This window comes from Ovis aries, chromosome 16 (assembly GCF_016772045.2).
Source record: "Ovis aries strain OAR_USU_Benz2616 breed Rambouillet chromosome 16, ARS-UI_Ramb_v3.0, whole genome shotgun sequence".
In the NCBI taxonomy this organism is placed as follows: domain Eukaryota; kingdom Metazoa; phylum Chordata; class Mammalia; order Artiodactyla; family Bovidae; genus Ovis; species Ovis aries.
In genome coordinates, this window is record NC_056069.1 from 37522379 (window position 1) to 37545392 (window position 23014).

Below are 23014 nucleotides of genomic sequence, written 5' to 3' on the forward strand. Positions count from 1 at the left end.
GCCGCCCCAGCTGCTCGTCATTAGCTCTCGGGAGCCGAGCTCGGGGCGGCCACGTAGAGGACGCCCGCGATCGGACGGCGACCGAGCATTTTTTAAATGGTGTCCCTGCAGCCGGGTGGATGGATGTATCGTATTGTACACTCTTCTCTCTTTTTGAGAGGCCGGACTTTACTCCCATCTCTGCATTATTTCTGCGGAGTAAGGACGCAACCCTTGAAGGAGACGAAGATTCTCAGCTGGATTGAATTGGAATCGTGTTTGTAATGCATTTATTTCTGGAAATATGTGGTCTTTTCTGGGCTCGCTTTTTGTTGATGGTGGTTTTGGCTCTTGCCTAGCAGTCGGGATAAAGGCCTGTAGGCGACGCTGTTCGAGCGAGGAGCCGGCCCGCGGTGGGCCCGGAGCGCGCCCCATTCTAGGTGTGGGTGGAGCCGAGCGCGCGGGGAGAGCCGGCGGACTGCGGGCCGGGCCGATTTCAGACATCGTTTTCCTCTTTACGCTCGAAACAGAGGTCCTGACCAAGGCTGGAGTACAGATGCGATTCTGTGTACAGTACCGAGCCTTCTGTAGTCTCTTACTGAAACACCTGAAATAACTTTATCATACAGTTCACTATTAAGTTTACTATTTACTTCTGTAAATATAGAGGGTGCTATTCTTCAGGTAAAAGTGCCTAGGTAAGCGGATTTTATTCAAATGGGACGAAATTTGTGTTATATTATCGTGAGTTTACTTAAGTTGTATGTGAACTGTATTTGTCTGTGTACCAGTACGCTGAAAGTTAAACAGGCAAATTTGCCCGCGGGCCATTCCTTTTGCTTCAGAGATCGCTACAAGGACTAAATCAGATCTTACGCGTCTCTCGAGCCGGCATTTGCTTAGCCGGGAGTAAAAGCCGAAGTCTTGACCACGGCCTGAAGGCGCTGCGCGCGGTGGGGCGCGGGGAGTCGCCTCGGTTGCGGAGCCAGCAGGGTGTCTGCTCCGCCTTCTACCAAGCTCCTTCCACGAGTGCCACAGAGTTTCTCTCTTACTTTCAGGGTTTTGCTCGGCTGTCTCCTCGGGGCTCTGTGGCCTCTCTTTAAACTGGACGTTCCCGATTCCCTCCTCATTTTTATCCTGCAGGCATTCTACTTATCATGCTTGTTTATCTCATCTGTACCGATAGAATAATGTAAGCTCCAGGAGGGCAAGGTCCTCCCCCCTCGCCGCCCCAAACTGGAGTTTTGTGTAGAAAATACTGCCTGACACACAGTATTTGCTTAATAGCTGGATAATGAATGAACGACGATTATAAGGGCCTTGACCTCACCCCACACATACACCCGTTTCTGAACTCTATTCCTTACGTGTATATATACTTATATGCTACAGAGAACTTTTATGAAAAGTGTGTGAAAACAAAAGAAAACCGGGGGGGAAAGTGCAAGTTTATTACAAAGTTCTAGGAAACGGCACTACTTCTAGACATTGAAAGCCCCCTAGAAGCACCAGAAGCCCACAAACGAGTGATAGTTACATGTTTTTAGATAAATGGGCTTGCTCGAGGACAGTACATTATGTGATCCATTGGATTATGAGTATATTCATATTGCTTTCCTCTCTTCCTCAATCAAACTGCATTCTTCATCCATTCTGTACTCTTTCTTGAAAACCATGCTATTTTCACTAAGTTAAAGTATGTGAAAATTTGGTTGGCTTAGTCCAAATCCAGCACTGCTGTAGAAATTCATTCAGCAAGTACATATCGAGCACAAAATATATTCCGCCCGGCACAATGATTCAAAAGGTGCTGTGTTTCTGAGGCTTAAAGGACCACATATGGCTACTTTGGTTACTACTAAATTATGCTGTCAAGCAAAGCAAACGCTAGTTAGATTTATTTTTACAGTTTCATTCTGAAGAAAAGGTTCAGTGAAAGCTGAGGTCAGGCTTAGTTTGGATATTTTAATTCACCTTTTAGTTTGCTGTTCATTTACTTACTTTATTATGATAAGTACCACGTATACCAATAAGTTAACTGGTAAATTGATTTTTGAAAACTGAAACATGTAGAATTTTTACTTACTAGTGGTTGGATGAACAAGACTTTAAAATATATGCTATAAGCCTTTGGGAATTATTTCATGTATGGAAATTTTGGACAAGAAAAGACAATCTTGATAAGTATTTCATAACCATTAATACAATTAAGTAGACATTGTCTAGTAAATCCAACAGTTTGTTCATTATTAAGCACAGCTTTGAGTAATATACAGATGGTTCAGAATGTGTTTTTCATTCCTTTTCAGAATACTAATATTTCAGTTTTCTTAGAGAAGCAAAATTATCTTCTTATATACTTCCTTAAATGTTACTGTTAAGCTGAAAATTTTGCATGTTCAGGTAACAAAAGTCTTGGCATTGTTGTACCATTTAATTTAAAATTTTAGGTATTTTTTTTCTTCCCTCACTACTTAAGAGGAACTTACTAGGTGCTATAATTAGCTTTTACAGTAGGCACCTCCTAAACATTAGTGAATTAAAAACAGGGTCTCTGCCGTTAAGTGGTTTAACTTGTAAAGTTTATAACAATTTTTTTCCAAATCTTAGAACTAATGAAATTGTTTCAATGCATAACAGGATATTTCTCCATTAAATCAACTAGTGTTTTGTTTTCCTAAATTTAAGTATCCAAGTTGAGCTCTTATGTAGACTCTACAAATATAATCTTAGTGTTTAAAACTTTTATGTCCAAAATCAGTTGATTTATGGTGGTGGTATGTTTCACTGCTAAATCCTTGATTTATCATTTCTTAGTTTATAGGGTAGCCCAATAAACCTTTAATCTGACCTTGTATTGTCTCCTCTAAGTACTGAGTTGTACTACTCACTTTTTTTGCCAAAGATATTCCTGTATATTCCTATATGTATTCTTAATAAGCTGCAAAAGATTTAATAAAATATTTTAAATGTATTTTAAGTATTAACTATTGAATGTCATTAACAGGAATTGGTATAGTTGGCAAATTATGAATTATTTTACTTAAAATATCTTTAAGATAGATACAATTTTCCATAAAATGATAGGGATAAAAAATTTTAGAAAGTAATTTTCTTCTCATCATGTCTACCATTTATCAGTGATAAAATTAACTTACAGAGACAAATTTTGAAAAAACAGACATGTAGTATATATATGTTTTGTAGATTATTTCAGACTACCAAAATCATTTCATATATAGGATAATTTAAGTTACTTTAGGATGATTTTTGTCTTAAATTTTGATAGTTAGTCATAGATGTTGATTTGAGTGTGAGCTACAAAATTATCAGTCTGTAAATGTTTCTATTTCAAGTTTTCAAAGTAAATACCTTAATCTGTGACAGTGTTTATGACAGTTACTCAGCATATCTTATCCATTTTTGTTAAGATGGTAGAAATGAATGGTTTTTCACTTGAATGACTTTATTCATGTTGGCCTTTGAGAGAACAGGCTTTGTCTTTTCATTAATCCTTCTCACCTCCAATTAAGGATTTTCTCTAAATTCATAGATTTTATTATTCATTGTTCAGTCGCTGAGTCGTGTCCAGCTGATTATTCATACTATCCATTTATAATCCTGTGACATTCCTTTATTGTTCTTTATATTTTTGTGTAGCTATGCCTTGTGTTCCTAGATCAAAGTGACTGGTTATGTGTTAAACTACATTGTAAGTTTCACTGTGCATTACATTACTATGGGGCCCTCAAAAAAAAATACTTCTGAAATATAAATTCAATATAAAATTATTTAGAATCATTAAATCTTCACGAAAGCCTAACCTTATGGAACCTACCCATGTGCTGAATGTGAACCAAAGAATTAAACTCTACCTGCATTTTAATACTAGACTAATGTGGAACAACTGTTTAAAATTGATTTTATCAATGAAGGAAAACATACAAACTGCATTGAAAACATCTAAAATGGGTATAAAGGGAGTGCTTAAGATGCACACTGGGTCATGTACCATTATGGGTCATGAAATAAACTCGATGGGTTAAGAATAGCGTTTTACTTGAAATAGATGAAGCAATCAAAAATCTTAAGAGTACATCACACATAAAATCTGTATTTATTAACATTAATTCTGTTTATGTGTGTGCATGTGCTGGATTACTATTTTTTATTAGGGATATTGGCCAGAAAAAGTAGTGTTTTATCTACAGTTCAGATTTTCCTTTACTTCCTTAGAAAATGAAAAAAATGCTAGAAATTTATGACTGCCTGTGAAATAGGAATTTTAGAGGAGGCACTAGGATATTTCAGAGAAGATTTGATATTACCTAGTCACAGACGTTCAAAGCACAAAGTTACCTTCACAAAGTAATTATCATAAGAACAAGTTATTCCCTGAAGATAATAGATACTCCCCTGAAAGATAACAAACTTTCAGTAAGGGTTTTCTCTCTAGCCAAAGTAAGAAATAATTTCTTAACTTTATGTAAATAGTTTCACTTGCCATCTAACTCATCTATATATTTAAGTAAGTGTACTTAAAATTGTGTACAGAATTCAAAAGGAGAGAATTGTATAAAGAACTGCAAGGGAGGCAGTATGCTGTGATCAGTGGGATGAAGACTACCTACCAAACAGAAAATGATTAAAATTTAGACATTTCAAAATTTTAAGCATTTCATTACTTAACCATTTCACCTTATTTCAATCTAGATATCAGTATTGTGATGTTGGTGAGGGTTAATAAAAGGCTTTTTTCATACATACGATACCAGTACCCTTTCAGTTAGTTATTTAAGACCTAGTTTGATTAAAATCTTAGCTAAACACAAAATTCTAGAGAACTGACATGAGCATCTCTAATTCAATTACTCAACCAAATTATTCACCCCAAGTATTACATTTCACCAATAAGATACAAAGCCTATTGAACTAAGAAAGGACTTATATTACTAACCAGCAGAGGGAGCCAAGTCAGTCCTGAAAGATAGGAGTACAAAGAAAGACCACATGACTTCCTGTTTTGAGTTTGTTGTGGCAGCTGTTCAGTTTAGCCTACCAAAAAGCCAAGTAAAAGGATAGGAAGGTTACCAATGTATCAGATGTGGATAAGGTAACAGTTGTAACTGTCAAAATTACCTTGCAGGAAGCAAATTGAAAGAAAACATTTATGCTTAAATTGAGGACAGCCCTGCAAAGAAAGTGCAGCATAAAAGAGAATTATTAAAAAAAAAAAAAAAACATTAAAAATTAAAAGAGTAAAGTATGGAAACTAACATTGGCTTTCTTTCTACTATAGGTGGTGAAACTCAGATGGATCAGAACAAACTAATGATAAGCTTATTAGCCATTGAGCAGAAGCAATTCAAGTAGAAATATTAATATAAAAGTGGAAAATGTCTCAGTATAACCTGAAAAATAGTACCTTAGGACATGATGAATTACTAGATGTAACAGTAAACCATTTCTTAATCCATTTTTATTGAAAGCTGAAAATAGTCTCTAATAGGCACATTTTAAATAAAGTTGGTACATAGATTGATCTTACAGTAACGTTATATGTAATTGTTCCCATTACCCTCTATAAACAAAGCAAAAAGTAATACCTTCTTGGGTTTCCCTGGTGACTCAGTGGTAAAGAATCTGCCTGCCAATGCAAGAGACAGGTTCAATCCCTGAGCCAGGAAGATCCCACATACCTCAGAGCAACTAAGCCTGTGTGCGACAAATACTGAGCCTGTGCTCTAGAACTGAGGAGCTTCAACAAGTCTGGATGTCCTAGAGCTCCACAGTAAGAGAAGCTGTTGCAATGAGAAACCCACACAACACAACCAGAGTGAGCCCCTGCTTGCTACAACTAGAGAAAGCCCGTGCTGCAACAAAGACCCAGCACAGCCAAAAATAATTAACTTAAAAATTTTTTTAAATTTAAAGTTGAAGCTAAAGCACAGTTCTGCTGTCAGGTTATTTAATATCTTCTAAGAACCTCAAAATCCTTGATAGAATGATTTTTGGAAGCAAATAGTAAGAGCTGGGTGTTAGCCAACTATCAAAATTTAGAGGTCTAAACAATTTTAGTTTAATAAACTAAAATAATGGTAGTCTAGCCACTTACTCACTGAAAGGTATGTGGAAACGTCCAAAGCACAGACAATAGATTCAGCCAAACTTTAGCTATAGATGTATTTACTTAGGAGCTTCCCTAGTGGCTCAGTGGTAGCGAATCCTGCAATGCAGGAGATGTGGGTTTTATCCCCAGGTCAGGAAGATCCTCTGGAGAAGGAAGTAGCAACACCCTCCAGTATTCTTGCCTGGGAAATCCCATGGACAGAGGATCCCGGCAGGCTACAGTCCACAGGGTTGTAAAAGAACTGGACACAACTTAGTGACTAAACAACAATATTTACTTAGGTGTTCATTATGAATATATACTCCTTGAACACGTACTATCTCTATAGGACATAGAGCATGTCTTCATTATAACCTCGACAAAATTCTTAATATCTTGTTGAAAGATTTCATTATATGAAGAGTCATAGAAATTCAATATGCAATCCATTGAATCCAAGGAGATAGCTCTTGGAAGCAAATCATTTAGTATTGAGCACTAGAAGGTAGACTGTCAACCTCTGTAAGTCAGTTCTTTTATAATACTGCATTATACTGACATTCTATATATTGTCATCTGGTGTCAAATCAGTTAATCACAGCAATGACATGTAGTAAGTAAAATCCATCTAATACCAGTCCTAGAGACATTTTAGTGCCAAAAAAGAATTTAACCAGTATTACTACTAATTATGTGCTTTTTTTACATGTAACTTGCTATAAATATGAGCTGTTAGAATTGCATAAACAGCCTGACCTTTTAATTATACTTTTTATTTAGTGTTTTCATCCATGGGAAATGCTATAATGATCTTTTAAAATTTTCATTAATTAAGTGGCAATAGTTGGCCATGAAACATTTCTTTATTGATAAGCATAAGAGTAAGTTAACTCATCAAAACTCAGTAAAAACTATTAACTCTGTCACAAAAGTCAACATTTCACAGTCTAAAATATGGAGTATGTTTTTCTGCTTTATCTAGATTTAACAGTCTGCAACTCTGTGAAAATAAACTCAAAACCAAAGGAAAGAAAATAGCTTGTTTTATTCCATACCTTGTTTTATTCCAGAGTAGGGGATGGTAACAGATTAAGAAAAGCACCAAAAAAGTGACTTCTAGTGAACAAAATTAGATTTGAGTAAAGAATTTTGGTTTCCCTAAGAAAAATTAAATATAACATTTTAGTCAAGAATTTATACCCAAACATGGATACTGTTTTTAACACTGCTTTTGAAATACTTGAAATACTTTTTTCTTTGAAAAACAGCACCAAAACCCATATTGCTTTAGAAATCATGTTTCTAGTTTATCATCTCGGCCTTACCCTGTTGAATTCTGCATCACTTTTAAAGCATCTCTCTAGCCTTCTCACTACTGCCTTCTCCCTAGTTCTACCATCAACATTCATTAGCTTTCTGCAGTATATTCAGCTGATTCTCATGATCTTACCCAGACAAACTTTGTAACTTTTGCTTTATGTAAGGAGAAATAGCTTATTATGAACTTAGAAGAGCTATAGTAGTACTTGACAATATATATGCAAAAGTATTTTTAATTTGAAGAACTTATTGTGCATCTTACAGGCTTTGTGTTAAAAAATTTTTAATGTCTATTTTGTGCTATAAGCTTAGAATTGATAATGATTTAATGTTTAATCCTGTGCTTACATTAAATTCTTTGGGAAATGCTCACCAGAAAACTGGCTTGAAATTATCCTGACTACAGTGTAACTATTATATTCAGTATGGTAAGAGTTAAGTGTGACTTCTGAATAAATGTGTCTATAATTCTTAGTAACAGAAGACAACGTGCTTTTTTAAAGAAATTTTGTATTTGTATATCCAGAGTTGAGATAAGTGTGTTTTAACATACATTTACATTTTTACTATAGATCCTTCATCCAATAAGCATGTGCCAGCGCCTATGTACTGGAAACAGTGAATCCAAATGAATAACCTTGTCTCTTCATACAACTCACAGCCAAGAGAAAGACTAGATCAAATACATTTAACACGGTGAAATAAATATGGAAGTGTTGAAGGTGTTAGTTGCTCAGTCATGTCTGACTCTTTGCAACCATAGGGACTATAGCTCACCAGGCTCCTCTGTTCATGAGATTTCCCAGGCAAAAATACTGGAGTGTGTAGACATTCCCTTCTCCAGGGGATCTTTCCAACCCAAGGATCAAACCCAGGTCTCCTGCAGGCAAATTATTTACCGTCTGAGCCACCAGGGAAGCCCAAATGACTATGAGTTGTATCAAAAGTGCTATGAAAGTACCAGCAATACTGGAGGTTTGGAGAAAAGCTTCACAGAAGAGGTAAAATTTGAAAGTGAAGGGGAAATAATTTTTTAAGCAAAGAAAGACAGGAAGAAAGGAAATTAACCATTTTGAAGAGGGAGAGGAACATATAAAAAGGTATGAAATTGGGAGACTGGGATTGACACACACTGTTGTTCAGCCAGGCTTCACTGTTCTTCACATCTCCTGGAGCTTACTCAAATGTGTGTCTATTGAGTCAGTGATGCCGTCCGACCATCTTGTCCTCTACTGTCCCCTTCTGCCTTCAGTCTTTCCCACCTTAAGGTCTTTCCTAATGAGTCAACTCTTTGAATCAGGTGGCCAAAGTATTGGAGCATCAGCATCAGTCCTTCCAATGATTATTCAGGATTGATTTTCTTTAGGATTGACTGGTTTGATCTCCTTGCCATCCAAGGGACTCTCAAGAGTCCTCCAACAGACCTACTATTAATATGGAGTGATATTGGGTGAGTTGGTTGGATGGCATCACTGCCTTAATGGACATGAGTTTGAGCAAACTCCAGGACAGTGAAGGACAGGGAGGCCTGGCGTGCTGTAGTCCAGGGGTCTCAAAGAGTCAGACACAACTTAGTAACTGAACAACAATTAATATATAGCACAAGGAACTCAATACTCTGCAATGACCCATATAGGAAAAGAATCTAAAAGAGTTGATATATGTATACCTGATTTACTTTGCTGTACAGCAGAAAATAACACTATTACTAGTGTTAGTAAATAGTTAAATCAACTACTCCAATAAAAATATTTTAAAGAAAAAGGTATACATGTATTAGAAAGTTCTTTGTATTTCATAACCTGAAAATTGTTTAGAATGCAGATTAGGTAAGGAGTCTGGGATCTGCTTACTCCAGTATAAAGTGTTTGGATTTTATCCCACACTCAATAGGGTAAGAATTAAAGAATTCTGCATTAAAGAATTTTATACCCAAGACAGTATGATAAAATTTACATTTGAGAATTACTCTGCAAATTAACATTAAAAAGTGTCTTGCACATTGTAAATCAATTTTTCTCAGACAAAAAAAAGTACCTGTTGCATTAGGGGAAAAAAAATTGTTAAAGTGTGAACCTGGAAGTTTCATACTACCTAGAAATATATTCCAACTGAGTATTCATACTCATACACAGAACTTTCTCACTTGGACTCTTGATGTGGCTTTTAAAATTTCAGTTGAAACAGAAGCTTAGAAAACTCAGTGAAGGAAAGATGGAATGTGAGAGAGGCTGGAGAGATGTAAATCAATAAGAAAGCTAACGTAATTGTTCAAATGAGACAAGGCTGGGTTATGGGAGCAAGGCTAGAGAGGTGGACATACATTTGAAAGATAAAGTAGAACTCAGGAGTCCTGGAACCAATGAATGTGTAAAACAGGATTAAAGTAGGGAGAGGCGGGTTCCATTTTACTGGCAATTCAGGTTTAGTTCTCCAGATTGGGTCTGATGTCAATGAATTAGGAATACAATAAAATATACATATAGGAGAAAGTGTAGGCTGAGAGCAGAGAGGTGTAAGAATAAATTTGGGATAAATCTGAGTTGCCTATTAGACTCCCAGTAAGAAATACCCAGTGTGTGCTTGCTAAGTCGCTTCAGTTGTCCAACTCCTTGAGACCACATGGACTGTTGCCCGCCAGGCTCCTCTGTCCATGAGGATTCTCCAGGCAAGAATACTGGAGTGGGTTGCCATGCCCTGCTCCAGGGGATCAGGAAATATCCAGTAAGCAGCTGAAAATATGTGTGGATACTCAGGGAGACAGAGCTAGGGATAAAGAGGTGAGAGTCATTTAGATGATAGTCGAAGCCACAGAGTTGAACCCAGGGAGTTTATAAAATGAGAAAGAGCCAAAAAATTATAAGGACTTCTAAGGAAAAAGCAAACTACCAGTGTTTGTTATGGTTTTGCCATGACTTTACAATCCACCAATTCCCCCCCTGAAATATATTAACCCTTTTTATTCATAACACATTTATTTAAACATAACAGATGCTTGGTTCTCAAATCAATAACCTATATTATATAATCCTGGAAGTTATTCAATTACTCTTTCTCTTAACAATTTACCAAGAAATGGGGCAATAAGAGAACAGTAGTTGATTTCTTAAGAGAATAACAGAAGAAGTTAATGACATTTTTAATAAGTAAATTCTTCTTAACATTACATAATATTTACAACCCAGATCTAGAAAGTTCAGTAACAGTGTCTAAACTTTCTAAGTAGTTTCTGCTATGCTGGCTCCAAGGTGTCACTCCAATCCACAAGCCAATCTACCTGACTGTTCTTGCTGTTTTCACTTAGATCATTCCTTCTACACCCTGTTTCTCTTATTTCCAACCCTCCCATAATATCTATTCACCATTGGTTTCCACTGTCTGCACACATTTTGATTCCTTTAAGTCAAGGGTAATATCACAATCTTCACTGTTCCTGTACTTAATTTAGTAAGACAGAAAGCTAGCATTCCAGAGTTGAAATGACGACTATGAAAGCAACAGAGTACAGAGATACCCATTTTTTCAGTGGTGAAACACAACAATCAGAAATCCATATATCTGTGGGCCATATATGTTGTAAATCATAATGAATTATACTCTATTAATTTTTCAAAGGTAGTTAGCTTTATAGTGTCCAAATAGTTTACTAAGCTTTCTTCATATAATAGTGCACAATTAGGAGCCAATTACTAGTCTTCAATCAATTTTAAAAAATCAGTGAGAATATTATTATACGATAGATAATATTGCTCTTAGGTTGTTCAACAAATGGTACTGGGACACCGAGTTAGCCACTTGCAAAAGAATGGAGCTGGACCCTTACTTCATACCATATGCAAAAATTAACTCAAAAGTGCATTAATGACCTAAATATAACAGTAAAAACTACAAAACTCTTAGAAGAAAATACAAGGGGCAGTCTTCATGACACTGAATTTGGCAAAGGATTCTTAGAAATGAGAAAAAAGCATGAGCGACCCTTTCCCTGCAGGAAGAAAAAAAAAGCAGCTTGAATTTCAAAATTAAAAACTCTTGCACTTCTAAAGACACAAGAAAGACAAACGAAAACTACAAAATGGCAAAAAGTATTTGCAATTCATATATCTGATAATGGATCTGTATCTAGAATATATAAGAACTCTTCAAACTCAAAATAACAACTTTTAAAATAGGTTAAAGATCTGAAAAGATACTTCTCAAAAGAAGAAACACAGTCACTAAGCACATAAAAAATATGCTCAACATCATAAATCACCAGAGAAATGCAAACCAAAACCACAAGGAGATACTATTTCATACTCACTACAATTGTTGGAATTAGAAAGTCAGATAACAACAAGCATTGGCAAAGATATAGAAATACTGGAAACCACGCACACTGCTGGTGAGAATGTAAAATAGGGCCACCACTTTGGGAAACAGCCTGTCAGTTCCGCAAATGATTAAATATATAGCTACCATATAGCCTCTCTAAGGCTTTGAGCTTCCCTGGTGGCTCAGATGGTCAAAAATCTGCCTGCAATGCAGGAAACCCGGGTTCAGTCCCTGGGTTGGGGAGATCCCCTGGCCTGGAGAAGGGAATGGCTATCCACTCCAATATTCTTTTCTGGAGAATTCCATGGACAGAGGAGCCATGAAATAGGTGGACTAGGGTCGCAAAGAGTCAGACACGACTGAGCAACAATCACACAATACTACCATATAACCTAGCAATTCTACTGTTAGGTATATACCTAGGAGAAATGAAAATATATGTCCACCTGGAAGCTTGCACACAAATGTTTATAGTAGCATGATTCAGAAATCACCAGATGGTGGAAACAACCTAAATGTCTACCAGCTGACAAACATGTAACAAAATGTGCTCTATCCATACAATGGAATATTATTTAGTCATGAAAAGAAATGATAGATACATGCTGCAACATGAATGAATCCTAAAATCATTATGCTCAGTCAGTCACAAAAGATCACAGACTATATGATTCCATTCATATGGCGGTCCAGAATAGGGAAATGTGGACAGACATAAAGTAAATTAGTAGTTGCTTAAGAGTTGGGAGTGTCAGGAATTAGTGAATGGGAGAGGTCATAGTGTTTCTTTTTTTGTGGTGAAGAAAATGTTCTAAGGTTAACTGTGATAATGATTGAACATGTTTGTGAATATACTAAAAACCATTTAATTGAACACTTGAATGCATTGTAATGTATATAAATTCTGTCTCAATAAAGATGTTAAATAAAAAAACAAAGACTCTATACAGAGAGGGCACATCTCAATTTTTACTCCAGGCTTAAATTACTGAAAGGGACCCTCAGATTTGATTTCCATGGTTTCCGAAAAGGGAACATAATACACATTAACGGAGTTAGAAGACTCATATATTGCAAGAATTTGGCCACAGAGCCAGAAATTTCTTGAGTTGTTTATGATGTATATATTCATCCCCAATATCCTGGAGACACTATGGGTTCTTGGTGGGCATATTTTGCTTTCAGCATAATCAGTACTTCTTTAAGTACAGTGATGTTGAGAAGGCAGATGCTTAAAAAATTCAAATACATCATTCTAAAAGTCAGCTGCAGAAACATAAAGAATAATTCATGCTAATGAAAATTTGTGAATTTTTCAGAAATCTTGATTTTTATTTCTACCAAATAGCTCGGCAGTTCTTCAGATTTTGTGGTTCCATTTAGCACAAGGAAGTTCTGATTTGGGACATGAATGCACACTCCAAGTAATATCTACCCACTTCCCATGTTCTGATGTGAATATTAATGACTATAGTTCTTTTGAGTCATCTGTTCTTTTTTTCTCTCTCTCTGCAGTCTCGAGTTCAGTATATTCAGTTATCCTGCTTGTGACACCAAACAGAAAATATAACCATGTTAGCTATTTGGGCTCTATTCTGCACTGAATGTTTATTTACTCCCCCAAAATTCCTATATTGTAGTCTTAATCCTCAATATGATGGTATGCTGAAGCTGAAGCACTAATACTTTGGCCACCTGATGCAAAGAGTCCACTCACTGGAAAAGACCCTGATGCCAGGAAAGACTGAAGGCAAAAGGAGAAGGGGATGGCAGAGGATGAGATGGTCAGACAGCATCTCTGACTCAGTGGACATGAATTTGAGCAAACTCTGCAGTCCATGGAGTCACAAGGAGTCAGACACGACTTAGTGACTGAACAACAAAGGAGATGGGGCTTTTGAGAAGTAATCAGGATTAGATGAGATCCCTATGATGGGATTAGTGCCCTTAATACCACTCTCTTTCATCTCCTTGGTACCCCACCAATTCAATCAATCACCAAGTCTTCATTTTGTCTTTGAAGTATCTATTGAAACCGTCACTTCTCTGTCAGCACTAACACTAACTTAGTCATTAGCTATCATTGGTAGTCAGAATGGTTCTCATCATTTCTCACCTATTACTACTACTTTTGGGGCTTCTGGCCTCCACAATGACCCCCTCCAACTCTTTCTCCTCCTGTCACAGCAGTCTTTTGAAAACATAAATTTTATCATGTAACCCTTCTGCTTAAAATCTTGGGCTTCCCTGGTGGCTCACTGGCGAAGAATCCGCCAGCCAATGCAGGAGATGCAGCTTCTATCCCTAGGTTGGAAAGATCCCCTGGAGAAGGGAATAGCAACCCACTCCAGTATTCTTGCTGGGAAATCCCATCCACAGAGGAGCCTGGCGGGCTACAGTCCATGGGTTCACGAGAGTCGGACACAACTTAGCGACTAAACAACAGCAACAAACAACAACTTTTAAGATAAAAATTAAAATTCTTAATGTGGAACAAGGTTCTGGATAGCCTGCCTTTGCTTACCTTTCCAGGCTCATCTCACATTAATCTCTACCTTGCAGTCTTTGCTTTAGGCACCCTGGCTCTCTTCCCAGTGCTTTGAATGATATCATGCTCCCTGCTGCCAAGGAACCCACATTCCTTTCCTTTAGGGATCTCATATCAGTTTGTACTTATACATTTATTGTTATGATTATTTGGTTTATGTCAGTCTTTACCATCTAAACTGTAAATTCCACTAGAGTAGGGACTAAGACTGCTTTACCAGCACTTAACAAAATATATACTTGACAAATAGTCACTTAATTAATAGCTTAAAAATAAATGAATAAAAAAGAAACTAGATTATCCTATTCACTAAAATATAGATAAAATTCTAAATTTTAAATGTAAAAACAAAGTAAATCTATCTAAAAAATTATAGATTACTTGGGTAAACTAGTAGAACTCATGATGTGTTCAGACTTTTTAAACAAATATTTTGGAGAAAATCATAAGAAACAAAACACAATATTAAACGTGTAAAAACTTAAATACCTACCAATTGAATGTTTGTTTTAAAAATATATACTATATATTTTTTAAAAACTGGATTATAGGAGAATAAGTGCATAATACAGTTTAAAAATCACAGTATACACATATATGGATAAATATTATAATTCCAATTTTCTAATTTAAAAATTGGCTAAAAGATATACACCAAAATGTTATCTCCGAAAAACTGACTTAAAAGTATCCCATAATTTTTTAAAAAATACAAACTTTTAATCATTAACCAAGAACAACCAACCAAAGATACGTACTTTTAATGTTATTTAAAAATTACACTGAAATATTACTGAGTTCTGACAGATCATCAAACTTTTATGGACTGAAGGATTTCTGTGTTTAGAATTTATTCAGAACTTACCTTTCAAACCACCTTGCTTATTTTTATTAAACTAATATAATTCTGAGGCTAAAATATAACCAAAATTTCTTAAGATGGAAATAAAATCCTCAAAAATTTTAATTCAGTAGTTACCTAAAGAATTTACCATAACAATTGTGTTCATAACATTATTAATATAAGACATAATACATCATATCAAGCAATTAAGTCAGAATATACATAGGATCATCTCAACAGATGCTCAAAAAATATTTAATACCCATCACATGTACAATCACTTGGAAAGCAATACAGTGGGGATTAGAAATTATTCAATAAATGGTGCTATAAAAACTGACTGAACATTTGAAAAATATCTATGTAGTGTCTCACTCATTTCCATATACCAAATTCTACCTATTTCAAACAGGTAAAGTTAAAAAAATCAAACAGTACAATATGGATTAACTTGACAGAATAGAGAACCCTGAAATAAACCGGCATACCAACAGTCTTTGACAAAGGAAGCAAGAATATACAATGGAGAAAAGACAGTCTCTTCAGCAAGGGGTATTGGGAAACTTGGACAGCTGCATGCAAATTTATGAAGTTAGAATATGCTCTTACATCATACAAAAAAATCAAAATGGCTTACAGACTTAAATATAAGCCAAGATACCATTAAATTCCTAGAAGAGAACATAAGTAAAACATTCTCTAACATAAATCACAGTGATGTTTTCTCAGGTCAGCCTCCCAAGACAATTTTTAAAAAAGCAAAAATATACAAATGGGACCTCATCAAGTTTATAAGCCTTTGCACATTAAAGAAAACCATAAAGAAAATGAAAGACAACCTATGGACTGGAAAAAAGTATCTGCAAATGATGTGAATGTGACTGACAAGGGCTTAACTTCCAAAATATACAAACAGCTCATACAGTTTGATAAAAATAACAACAACAAAATCCAAACAACCCAATCAAAAAATGGGCAGAAGCTCTAACTAGACGTTTCTCCAAAGAAGACATATAGATGGCCAATAGGCACATGAAAAGATGCTCATCATTGCTAATTATTAGAGAAATGCAAATCAGAACTACAATGAGATACCACCTCACACCAACCAGAATGACTATCATCAAGAGATCCACAATAAATGCTAGAAGAGGGTGTAGAGAAAAGGGAACCCTCTTACACTGTTGGTAGTAATATAAATTGGTGCTGCCACTAAGGAAAACAGTATGCAGGTTTCTCAAAATCTAATGTACAATTCAGCAATCCCCCTCCTGGACATATATCCTGACAAATCTGTAGTTCAAAAAGACACATGTACCCCCATGTTCATAGCAGTACTGTTTACAATAGCCAAGACATGGAAACCTAAATGTCCATCGACAGATGAATGGATAAAGAAGATATATTACATATACACAACAGAATACTATCCACGCATAAAAAGAAAAAATGCCATTTGCAGCAACGTGGATGGACCTAGAGATTATTGTACTAAGTGAAGTAAGTCAGAGAAAGACAGACAAGTATCATGTATGTGCAATCTAAAATACAGTACAAGTGAACTTATTTACAAAACAGAAACAGAATAATAAACATAGAAAACAAACTTATGGTTACCAAAATTGAAAGAGGGTGAGAGAAGGATAAATTAGGAGTTTGGTTTAGCAAATGCAAACTACTATATATAAATAGATAAACAACAAGGTCTTACTGTATAGCACAGAGAACTATATTTAATGTCCTGTAATAAACCATAACAGAAAAGAATATGGACAAGAACATGTATATGTGTAGACATATACATATATATATATATACATATATAACATATAAGTGAATCATTTTCCTAAACAACAGAGACTAACATAACATTGTAAATCAACTATACTTCAGTTTTAAAAAATCAAGCAGTAAAAATCTTGAAGAAAATATAAAGGTTTTATTGCAAATATTTGAGTGAGGAAGGATTTAAAGCTAAAAAAAGTATGAAATTTTTAAAAAAGAAAATATGGATAAATTAAGCTATAATATTCATAAAGTAAAAGTGAAAGTCATTCAGCTATGTCCAACTCTACAGTCCATGGGATTCTCCAGGCCAGAATACTGGAGTAGATAGCCATTCCCTTCTCCAGGGGATCTTCCCAACCAAGGGATTGAACCAAGGTCTCCCACATTGCAGGCAGATTCTTTACCAGCTGAGCCACCAGGGAAGCCCATAATATTCATCATCATAGGCCAAAGAATTTTGGGGATTTATAATCAAATAAATTTGGGGGATTTATAATCAAAATGTTATCTGGGGGATTAATAATCAAATGTAACCTAAATTCTAAATAGAAAATTTGTCCTAGTGGCATAAGCTATGCAGACTTTTATAGTAAATGATAAATCAGAGACTTTCTTCATTCCTTGGTAGTTTGTGCAGGACTTAACACATACATATCAATATATTCTTAATATATCTGCTTTCTTTAAAAAATATATATCTTTCCCCCAACTACTCTTATAGTTTCAGTAGCTACACAGTGCTTGGCTAGGCACTCAATAAATATTTGTTGAATGAATGACCTCCAAATAACCGTATTTCAATAAAAATTTTAAGAGTTTCTTTTTTTCCCCTTAATCTCACATACTATCAAGGCAAAAAAATATTCTGTAGTTTGGAATAAAAACTAGGGAGAAAAATCAAGGACTATAAATTGGGATAAGACTTACTAAAATACACAGTTTGGCAATTCACTAATTTTGTGTGTGTGTGTGAACAGGTTAACAATATGATACCTAATCAATTTTAACATAAATTAACTAGACTGAATCACTACACTACTATTTCCCAGAACATCAGTCTTACAGAATGATCCAGAAATAAAGGATTCTTGGGACTTCCCTGGCAGTCCAGTGGTTAAGATGCCACACTTCCAAGGCAGGGGTTGCAGGTGCAAACCCTGGTCAGGGAACTAAGATCCCACATGCTGCTCAGTCAAAAAGAAAAAAAAAAAGATTCTTTTGCCATATTTCTCTCTTGAAGATTTATCATGTATATCAACATATTGAATGTTCTGAAAAGTTCCTCAGTAAAGAAACCTGTTAAATTTTGTCTGACACATTTTTGATAATGACAAATTCTGTCATATAACTTCTCTTAATATCTTTAATATTAAAATCAAGAACTGCAAATTGGGATAAGACATACTAAACTACACATTTTGGCAAATCACTAATTCTTGTGTGTGTGTGTGTGTGTGTGTGTGTGTGTGAACAGGTTGACAATATGATATTATTTGTACCTAATCAATTTCTGTACTTTTCCATGGAAAACCACATGGAGTTAATAAAAATTGTTCAAAATATATTTTTAAAATTTAAACCAAATAGGCTCACATTGTTAAAACAGGCCCAATTCTCTTAATTATGTATTGTTAGAGTTTATGGGATTTTTGCTATATAAATAAGCTGTGCCTTCTTTAGTTGGGGGACCAGGACCTCAGTGCCTTCTTTCCCAATGTGACTCTATATGAACTTTCAGCTGCGGCATATTAGGACAATGGGGAGAGAATTAAAAGGACATTTTCATAAAGAACCACAAAACATTAATCCAGAGATTGAAACAAGAAGGACTCCAGCACAGATCAATTTCCATTCCACCGGTACATAGCAGTCCTGAGCCAAGGTGGTGAAGCAGGGTAATATTTGCATCAACTATGGAGTAATTATTTCCTGGTTTCATACTTGGATTTTTAACCCACTCACATTTCTCACAGGAAAAAAAATAATAAGCTGTTAAGTCAACACATATTTATCTTTTCAAAAGTTTTAACAAATTAAACAAGTTAAGTTTTAAAAGTACAATGTAAGTAATTTATTCAGGTAAAATCAATAATATATTTTGAAAAATTTGAAGTAGCAGAATTTATACTGAAGAAGAAATACAATATTAGAAGAATGGGTCAATTTTAGCCTATTTTCGTAAAATAGAAGTAAGAGTTACATCCTAAAACATCATATTTTAGTTGAATCTTGGTTGTTATTGAAATTTTATTTCTAATAGTGAATTTCATCAAGGACACATTGTAAAAATTTAGATATAAATAAGCAGTTGGTAGAACCTGGGTAATCACTTAAGTCTTAGAATAAGTCATTTAACTCTAAACCTTTGTTTCCTTCATCTATAAATTAGAAATTATAGTTGTGGCTAACTCATATGGCCAAAGGGTAAGAATTAAAGGACATACTTCTAAAGTTTTAGCACAATGCCTAGCACATAATCAATTCTAAATAAATGTTTGTGATTATTGGACTATCTCAAGTTTTAATTCTAACTCTAAAATTAGGCAAATTACCCAAAATAACCCAGTGTTCATATTTTTCAAGTACTATCTAGCCCATCAGTTCAGTTCAGTCGCTCAGTTGCGTCTGACTCTTTCCGACCCCATGGACTGCAGCATGCCAGGCTTCCCTGTCCATCAGCAACTCCTGGAGCTTGTTCAAACTCAAGTCCATCAAGTCAGTGACGCCATCCAACCATCTCATCCTCTGTCATCCCCTTCTCCTCCTGCCTTCAATCTTTCCCAACATCAGGGTATTTTCTAGTGAGTCAGCTCTTTGCATCAGGTGGCCAAATTATTGGAGCTTCAGCTTCAGCAGCAGTCCTTCCAATGAATATTCAGGACTGATTTCCTTTACTATTGACTGATTTGACCTCCTTGCTGTCTGTGGGATTCTTAAGAGTCTTCTGTAACAACACAGTTCAAAAGCACCAATTCTTCTGCATTCAGCTTTCTTTATGGTCCAGCTCTCACATCCATACATGACTACTGGAAAAATCATGGCTTTGACTAGATGGACCTTTGTTGGTAAAGTAAGGTCTCTGCTTTTTATTATGTTGTCTAGGTTGGTTATAGCTTTTCTTCCAAGGAGCAAGCGTCATTTAATTTCATGGCTGCAGTCACCATCTGCAGTGATTTTGGAGCCCAAGAAAATAAAATGTCACTGTTTCCATTGTTTCCCCATCTATTTGCCATGAAGTGATAGGACCAGATGCCACAATCTTAGTTTTTTTAATGTTGAGTTTTAAGCCAGCTTTTTCACTGTCCTCTTTCACTTTCATCAAGAAGCTCTTTAGTTCCTCTTCACTTTCTGCCTATCTAGACCGTAGGACTGATGTAAATATTTTGCAGTGAAAAATAATACTAAAAAATTATATCACTTGAGAATTTAAAAAATGCTTTCCCTCTTTGATTTCTCCCCTTCTCCAAAAAAAATAAAGATTAGCAATTAACTTTCCAGATTTTTCTGAATCAGTCCATGTTCCTGAAATTATAAACCAGGAAACATCCTTGGCTTTATTAAGACATGAATATGCTGTGACTAAGGACTATAAGATTGCACCAATTCACTGATGAATAAACTATCTGAAAATGATTGGCCCAAGTCACAGACAACTGGCCCAAGTCAGGAAGGCAAAAAAGAAGCTGTGCAAGTCCTGATACTCAATTCATGTCACAGGAAATAAAAGCTCAGGCTCTATACAGCTACTTACATTCAAGTTATCATAGAAATGGTATACGTACTACCGCATTCTTGGGTACTGCTTATTATATGCTCCAGAGGGGGGAAGAAAGATTACTAATATTCTTGACTTAATTGGTTCAAAGGACAGGATTAAAAAATGCTTTTCACATCTTCATTTCTGCTTTGGTTAAAAGCAAATGGTATAATTACCAGATGCTGTGAGGGCTAGAAAGCAGCCTGAATGACAACATCTATCTATGTTTCATTTTGATTCTAACATCAACTAGTAATCTGACCATTTGAAATTGGTCTTTCTGGTTAAATTGTTTCACCTTAAAATGAGGTAGATAACCTAAGTAACTGCTGCAGTCCTTTACTTAGAAGTGGTAGATACTATGGAAAAAGCATGGATTTAGGAGTCAGATCTGGGCTCCTATACTTATGCTGTAATTTCTACTAGTTCTGTGTCTTCCAGCAAATTAACTTCCCCAAATGAAATTTCATCCGATTTTTTCAGTGAATAGTAAGTGAGATAAAAAATATGTAAAGTCCCTGGTAGGAGCACAGGATAAAACTTAATAATTCCCTGTCAAACCTACATTTCTCTCTTTCTTTGCAGAAACAGCAACTTGAGGGCAGGGGAGAGGAGGAGGAGGGATTGGCTTCAGCTCTTAATAATAACCAAAAATCTGGGCATGTGGATATTTTTCTATTTAGTCTCAACATTAAAGCCAGAAAAATCGAGTGACAATACATTTAATTACACATTAAACAAGTAACCTTCGTTGAAAATAATCCATTTACGTGAAACCAGGTCTGTCCTGATAAATCCAAGACACATGGTTTTCCCCCTTCTATTGTACACAGCAATCTCCTCAGGAGTCTAAAGTATTTCAAGTGTAAAGTTTAAGTTCAGATTCTATTTATAGCATGTGAGCACATCCCACGTGCCCTCCCAACCCTTACCTGCACACCTGAAGGACGATATCCAGAACTCAGCATTTCTATTCGCTGTTGATAGTTTGGGGGAAATTCATGAAGAGGGTCAGAGACATGCTTGTACTTCTGGAAGGAGACACCAATAGGACTTTGGTGTTATTAGAGAATTATATAATTAGTAATGAGGAGGAAAAAACTGTGAAGTCTCTTACCTGAGCGGGAAGCTTCGGATTGAACCATTCCTCCTAACCAGTTCCTATATTTAGAGAAAGAGAATAGCAACTTCAATATTTCACCTCAGGTTCACTCATGTTATCGCACAAATTTGTTTGTTGTAATTTATTCTATTAATTTAATTGGTGATAGTGAAGTTCTTTTATGAAATATGGGTATAAGTAAGTTATATTTCTAAGAAAAATTCCCCCCATTGCTCGAGGAAAATGGAAGCGTCCACGAGCTGTCCTTGCGGGTCTACACTCAGCTCAGTGAGTGGCCCCGCGTGTGGCTCGCTGGCTGTGAGTGATTCTGTATTTGGCTGCGTGTGAGTGAATTATACCAAAGCAAAGACAATTTTCTTATTTTAAGAGGTAGCTCATTCTGATAGGGATTTTTTTTTTTTTTTTACCATAAACAATGATAAAAGAAGAGAAGGAAAACATTAGAAAAGAAATCTAAACTGGTTTTAGGATACTCTTTTGGACTGCAAAGAGATCAAATCAGTCAATCCTAAAAGAAATAAAAATAAAACCTGAATATTTATTGGAAGGACTGATGCTGAAGCTGAAGCTCAAATACTTTGGCCACCTGATGAGAGGAGGCCATTCATTAGAAAAGACCCTGATGCTGGGAAAGCTTGAGGGCAGAAGGAGAAGGGGAAGACAGAGGAGGAGATGGTTGGATGCCATCATCCACTCAATGGACATGAGTTTGAGCAAGCTCGGGGTGGTGGTGAAGGACAGGCAAGCCTGGCGTGCTGCAGTCCATGGGGTGGCAGAGTCGGACAGGACTGAGCAACTGAACAACCCCTAAGATACTCGACTACAGTGAACTAGTTTAATTTTTACTTTTTACATGATTGACATGATATGAATGAAGTGGATTTTCATGAATAATTTTCTAAGTGTGAAGCATTTCTGAATATAAATGTAAAGCATATATTTCATGATGTAAAGCATACAGAGTTTCAAGTTTGTGAAAAGCAATACATGATGTGTATTTTTTCAAATGAGAATGGCTTTATATTTTTCTGACTTTCATACATGATCATTGTTTTAAAAAATCAAAACACAAAAGCATAAGAAAGTAAAACCACCTGAGATCTCACCACTCAGAGATAAGCACTGCTAATCATCTTGTAATACGTGCACACATATATACACACTTACATGTAATTTTACATAACAGGACATTCTATATTCATTTTTCTTTATACACGGCTTTCTAATGAAAT